The sequence below is a fragment of the Marmota monax genome, unplaced genomic scaffold (assembly GCF_021218885.2).
Source record: "Marmota monax isolate L192 unplaced genomic scaffold, Marmota_monax_Labrador192_F-V1.1 WCK01_AAM20220418_F8-fsc00174, whole genome shotgun sequence".
In the NCBI taxonomy this organism is placed as follows: Eukaryota; Metazoa; Chordata; class Mammalia; order Rodentia; family Sciuridae; genus Marmota; species Marmota monax.
In genome coordinates, this window is record NW_026694860.1 from 256,579 (window position 1) to 263,476 (window position 6,898).

General features: G+C 32.2%; 1 protein-coding gene across 2 annotated transcripts in view; it reads right to left on the reverse strand.

Annotated features, from left to right (window-relative positions):
• The window catches only part of Hs3st5 (heparan sulfate-glucosamine 3-sulfotransferase 5), a 161,966-nt gene extending 155,280 nt beyond the window's left edge, over positions 1–6,686 (reverse strand). For both annotated transcript variants that reach the window (XM_058573253.1, XM_046426445.2), the window contains exon 1: positions 6,420–6,686. The gene's annotated coding sequence lies outside the window, so the exon portion shown is untranslated. The remainder of the gene's footprint in view (positions 1–6,419) is intronic.
• Between the last annotated feature and the right edge of the window lie 212 nt (positions 6,687–6,898).

Genomic DNA, 6,898 nt, shown 5'->3' on the forward strand with positions numbered 1-6,898 from the left:
CATTTCCAGCAGTAGTGCAAGGCTGCTATCTTTCTTTTCAAAAAGAGAAGGGGCTTGTAACCCCTTTTTGCAGATAATTTTAAAAAGAAGTGACTAGGCAAGAAATTTTTGTTAGTAGGCAGTTTTAATTATTTTTGATATAGAAATACTTGGTCTTGAAGATAAAATTTCAGTATACTTTGCTTTAATACAGAAGATAACATTTTGACTTAGTACACTACCTTAAAAATGGTCTATTTCTTGTGTTGTTTTAAGGAGTAAAATTTATTTGTTGAATAAATTGTTACGGTAACCAACAAAATTATGATATGTCTTCATTATGTACAGGCATTGATTTTAGAGTCCCTCTTTAGTCTTAGTTAATACTTTTTGGCTCTGAATTTCACCTTCTTGGATATTAGGATTCTTAGTTCTAATATTTTGAGGTTGCATTTTTTTGAGTACATCTTTGCCTATCTTTACATTTAAAAAAATTTTAAATAACTGGGCTTAGTTGTATTCTTGTATACATTTAAAATTGGGTTTTATACTGTGATCTAGTTTGAAAATACTTAAATTTAAATAAATAAATGTATTTTTTACATTTATCAATACGAAAGGTGACAAAGATATTCTCTCACAAAATTTTAGGCTTTCTGTAAAAGGTTCTGAAATAGTACTTCATTATAGGGTCTGTTTTCTTTCTCAACATTTGTAGATTTTAGAAACATTTAGTGAGTGGGAAATTTATACCTTTACACAATAACTCTGATCTTTTATATCTTCAGAATATTTATTATTTTCCTACTAGTAAATAGGAAAAGTAACACATTTTCCTCTCCCTCCCTCCCATTCTTTACCCGCGAATATTGGGCAATAACTATACCTTCCCAGGAACCTTCTTTCATATTCTTAGGCACACTTAACATTTCTGTAATTTGATTTGTCAAGTTTAAGTGAAATCTAGTGATTCACAGATACTGAAAAGCAATCAGCTAATGTTCTCCTTACAGAAAATTCTTCCTATTGTGTCCTCCTGATTTTTGTTAGTTGTTCTTGTTCTTCATTGTCAGGATATTCTGATTTTACATTCTGGTCTGTCACCTTCATCTCCATATTTATTTTATGTTTAGTTCTAGAGTTAAATGCATTTAACACTTATGAACAGTTCTTTTGTAGTAGTTTCTACAGTCATTTCTTGGTTGGACCAAGTTTGTCTGGCTAATAGCTGTTTCCAAAAGGAGCTCAGGAGAATACTTTCTGAATTCTTGTGCATGCAGAGTATTTGCCTCTATCCTTTATACCTGAAGTGCAGCCATTGATGCTTTTTTTCCATAATGATGGCAAATTTATAATCTACCATGGCACCCAATTCTTTGTTGGATGTCTCTTCTTTTTAAGTTGATAAAATGTGCCTCCTTGAAAACTTCCGAGTAGCCTGTAGTCTTTTCTATATAAAATGTTTCAAATATTTTTTGTTTTCCAGGATAAAATAACAAGTCATTGAAAAAAATATTTAAACAAGTCATTGAAGAAGAAGGACAAAATATTTCCAAAGTACCTACCAGTAGACTTAACATTTTGTTAAAGTTTTGTTCTTTCAGTTAGTACAAATCATTGTGGTCTCCTTACCATCCCTGCACATCCCACATAGCACCCTGTAGTTATCATATCATGGCTAGAGAGGACCCCTGGGATCACCTGATACAAGGGCCTCAAATGAGTTTGAAGAAACTGGGGTGCAGAGAAAAACATAAAGAGATTTCCTCAAGGTCAGGCCACCATCAGGAAGGTGAGTCAGACTGAGAACACTAATGACTTCCAGGCAAAGACTGTCCACTTCACTAGGACTTCCCAAAACACAAAGATCAAAATGTTTCTCTGCACATAAAAGACTCAGTTTATGCCCCACATTAAAAAAGGTACTTTGCCAGGTGCAGTGGCACATGCCTGTAATCCCAGTGGCTCAGGAAGCTGAGAGAGGAGGATGCAAGTTCAAAGCCAGCCTCAGCAATTTAGTGAGGCAGTTAGCAACTCAGTGAGACCCTGTCTCTAAACAAATATAAAAAGGGCTGGGGATGTGGCTCAATGGTTGAGCATCCCTAGGTTCAATCTTCAGTACAAAAAAAAAAAGTACCTAGAGTCTGATAATTATCATTTCATTCCATATTCCAACTGTGGAATGACACACTTGGGATAGCTGAATCAAAGAACTTTCAGTAGGTTTGCTGTTAAATACATAAATTGTCACTTTTATGTTCTATTTCTTGAAAGGAGAAACTTCAGAAAATGCAGACTTAGCTTTCTTACCTCAAACTCTCTCAACCATTATTTTGAAATAAAAGTAGACAGTTTATGCTTAAAACATAAGAGCCAGATTCTATCTTGAAATACACCACCCACTCTCTAACAGCAGAATTTGGCCCTAAAAGCCAATTAACAAATATTGTCATTAAACTAAAGAGCTAATTACTTTGGAATCAGACAGAATGAACAAAATCGTAGGCCAACCACAGCTGGTAGTAATAATGGTGAGACTAACCGTATGTTACACTAGAGATTTGAAGAACAAAGACATATTAACACTAACATAACCAAACACATAAAATTATCTTCCAAATGAAACAAGCTACCATGGTTAGAAAATTCTTGGAAGCACATTGGAATTATCAGATCCACGAACTAAAGATTATTTCCAAGGAATGAATTGCTATATTATCAGTGTTTAATGAAGAGGGAAACAGAAAACTTTTTTTTCTACTGCAATAGTCTACAAATAAAACATTATATCTAAAAATTATTTTGCTCTAACTAGAAGTACTATTCTTATATTCAAATAATATTAATATAAGATGCAGGAGAGCCTTGCTGTGTTATTTTAAACAACCACTAGTAGGATTTCCTTATAGTGCTAAGAAGTAAAATTTCCAGATAAATGAGAATTGTTCCACATATTCAGAAACATTTTAAACTTATTTTAAGAATATATGTTTTAAGCCAGGCACGGTGCTGCATACCTGTAATCCCAGTAGCTCAGGAAGCTGAGGTTGAAAGATCTCAAATTCAAAGCCAGCCTCAGCAACTTAGTGAGATCCTTTCTCAAAATAAATAAAAAAATAAAAAATAAAAAATAAAAGGGGGATGTGGCTCAGTGGTTAAGCAACCTTGGATTCGATTCCTGGTACCAAAAAAAAAAAAAAAAAAAAAAAAAGGATCCATTATGCTTTAGGAAAACAAGTTTTACAAATCCCAAGAGGAGATTAAAAAGTCACCCATAATTTTATCAATTGAGGATAACTATCAATATTGTGATTAAATAAATTTTTATTCCTTTAGATTTTCTCCCTTTTCATTTCTAACATTTTAAATGAAAACAGGGCAATACTATAATGTGCTTTTGTAGCTTCTTGTATTTATTTATATAAAATATGACTATTTTTCAGTGTTAGTAATAAATTATACTTTTACTATATAAATTTTGATAACTTTTCAACTTAAATTGAAAATAATAAACAAATTCTAATCTGTTTGTATAATCCACAGATTTTTATTGTTATTCAATTTCACAATGTTCCCAAGAGCTTTTTAGATAGGTAAGTCTACTTTCTCTTGTGCTGATGGTCCCAGATAGTTCTTCTGTTCTAAAGCAGTGTCTTACTTTGGGTCCTTTTTCACTTTCAATATCAGATTTTCAGGTAAAGTTGACCAAGCCTGAATTAAAGCTAAACTTGCTATTTCTATTTCTAGATTAATGACATTACATATTACACAGGGACAAGGAAAATAACTAAGAATTTTAAATTCAATTACATTTATAAGTACTTATGTATTTTCTTCATGTGTTTAACTTTCGTCGTGGAGGGAAATTTTCTCCTACCATTCTTACCCAAGAAATCATTATTGAAAAATACTCACTTAGGTTTCCTTGCTCAGTCATATCTGACCAGATTGTTTACTGTTCTTTGTGTGAGACTTTTTTATGACAAGTTTGAAGGAGAAAAGAATGCCATCATACATGAGGGGATCAGACTACAAGAACTCAATTATCCTCATCGAATCTAAAACTTTATGCTTTTATGATTCTATAAAGGTTCTGTAATATGTTGTAGACTTTATGTGCTGCATATTTAGACTGCCTCACTCAAGATTCCTGAAACTGTGTTGTAAGGTGTCTTTAGGGAACCACGATTTAAAAACACACTGGTAAGTACACCAGTGATAATGAACATGACTTGCTTGAGGACACAATTCTACTCTCTGTCCACCTGCTCCTCTGCAAAGAAAAAAGAAAAAAAGGTAATAAAAAGAGAGAAACAGAGAAAAAAAGACAGAGAACATGTGTGAGAGAAATATGGAGAGATAGGAAATAGAAAAAGTAGTTTCTTTGTTTTTCTGAAATTAAAGTATTACAGAAGAGTTGCACTAAAAGCTTTGAGGAACTTATTCAATCATAACTTATGCTCTGTAGGATTTTTATGATGTTTGTACTATAAATTTTAGCATTTTATGTTCACATGTAATTATCATGTAATTCAGAACAATTTTGATAACAAATGCATGTGAAACTATTAGTATTGTTAATCCAAGTTTGTAAATCTTTAATTTTTGTTACTTGACAAAAACTCTTTTATTTTATGCAGATGACTATAATCAATTTTTATGTTTAATAATAATAGCTAACATGTGTAGCTTAATTAACACTATAAGGATACACTTCCTTCTGATGAAGGGATTTGGTTTTGCCTTTGATAGTTTATGGCCAAGCAATTTGACACAATGTGAAGAACTGCATACAAAGACTGTTAGAGAAAAAATGTCATTAAGCCTGAAATTCAATAAAAGGATTAAAAATTTCATTTTTTTACTCTAAAATAATATCACATTGAACCTTTAAGGAACAATCACAGTTTAAAATCTGAATGTAGATTATAATTAAAACTTTTAAAAACTTAAAACACCAATGATGAAAAATTTGCTAATTGAGATAGGAAGTAGAAATACAAGAAAGTGATATTCACTAAATGCACTTGTAACTGGTCATAAATATACCACATGATTTCTAAGTTCTTGTCTACAAACAACTAAAAGTAATGATAAATGTGTTAAGCAGATCTGTTCTTTTTGAGTCTAGGCCTGAGTTTTCAAATTGAAGAGAAAAAATGCAACCCTCAAAATGTAAGAATATTTGGCCAACCCCGGCACTAACTCATTGTATTTTATCTTCTAGACATTTCGTATAATTACATTCAATAACCCTAAGCATCTAAATAAATCAAAACATTACACAGGACAGAGTGATACCTAAGGAGAACAATACCAGGGTTATCACTATGAAAGAAAGACAGGGGCAATTGGGAATGAGCTCATCATGTTGAATTGTAAAAGAGAATATTAAATTTTTTTTAAAGAAAGGATCTCATGAAAATATAAGGGACATCAGTAGAGTAGAGGGAGGAATGAGGGTGGGCATGAGGAAGTACTGGGGAATGAAATCTACCAAACTAAGCTAGGTCCATGTATAAATATACCACAATGAGTCCTATTAAATATATGATATATTGCACTAATTAAAATAATCATAATAATAGGAGGGAGATCAGCAGAGTAGACCAAGCAAATTAGGGAGGGAGAAGAAAAGGGAAAGGCAAGGTGCAGGAAATGAGATAGATCAAATTATGCTATGTGCATACGTGAATATGGTATAATGAATTCCTGTATTATGTATAATTAATTATAAGGCACCAAAAATGAATTTAAAAATAAAAAAAGTTAAACTGGTTCTAAAATCTAAGAAAAGAGGAAATATTAAAGAGAATTAATATTTCAAATTGGAGGGCTAAAAGGGAGCACTAATTTAGTGCTTCTGTGCTAAAATCATTCCTTCCTTATTTATTCTTGTGACTAAAGGAAACAAATACTATAAAAGTCCAATTTAACATAAAGTTTAAAAATGAAAAATATGTTACTCTGAATTCCAATTTCATGTTTCTTTAAGGTCCTAGACCCAAATGCACCAAGATCACTTAAGGCTAAGTAACTGTAAAAATGCAGATTCCTGGGCCATAATTCAGCCCTAGTGAATTAAAGTTTCCATGAAATATATCCAGAAATCAGCATTTTAAAGACCTTTCTCTTACCTTTATGTGACTGTTAGGCATATTAAAGTCCAAGAACCACTGTATGTCATGCTTCTTTGTGTGAATGATTATTGGATTTCCATGATTTCCACTGTGCCTTTCTTATGTATTCATGACATTCAACAATTTAAACATTATATTTCATTTATTTTCTCTTTTTTTTTCTGTAGAACTGCACATAGGCAGCTCTATTTCTGACCTTTAACAACTGCTTTTAACTTTCATATGTTTTTTTTTTTAAATGTTTTTCACTTTTGATGTAAAGTTACATAGATATGTGAGTTACCTCCAAAATTCACTTACCTTCAAATCCTTGTGCTCATCCAGAAAGTTTTGAACATACGATAGAGACAATCAAGAAGAATATATGTGGTGGATTCTTCAATTTCCAAGGGTGTTAAGATTGGCCAAGGAGACTCCTCAGGTGGACACCAGAAATGCAGATGAGAAGAGAAGCCACCAAGGCTTAAGCCAGTAGATAACTGATTATCTCTAAACAGAACAGAAAAACCAACAGTAGGTCACCTGTAATTCACAGAGAATCATCCATGGAGAAGGTTATTTTCAGTAAACTAGCACTGTTACTAAATTTAAACTTGGCCTGGGCTTGCTGCTCCCTGATTTAGCACAGTTGTCATTTAAAATTTCATGTCATTATGAAGTCAGAATTTCATGATGATACTGCCTGCAGAGAATACTGGTAGAAATCCTATTGCTTTAATTGACTATTTTTTTCTAAACATTGCATCAAGTGATATGATTACTTATTTTTGATGTGCAGG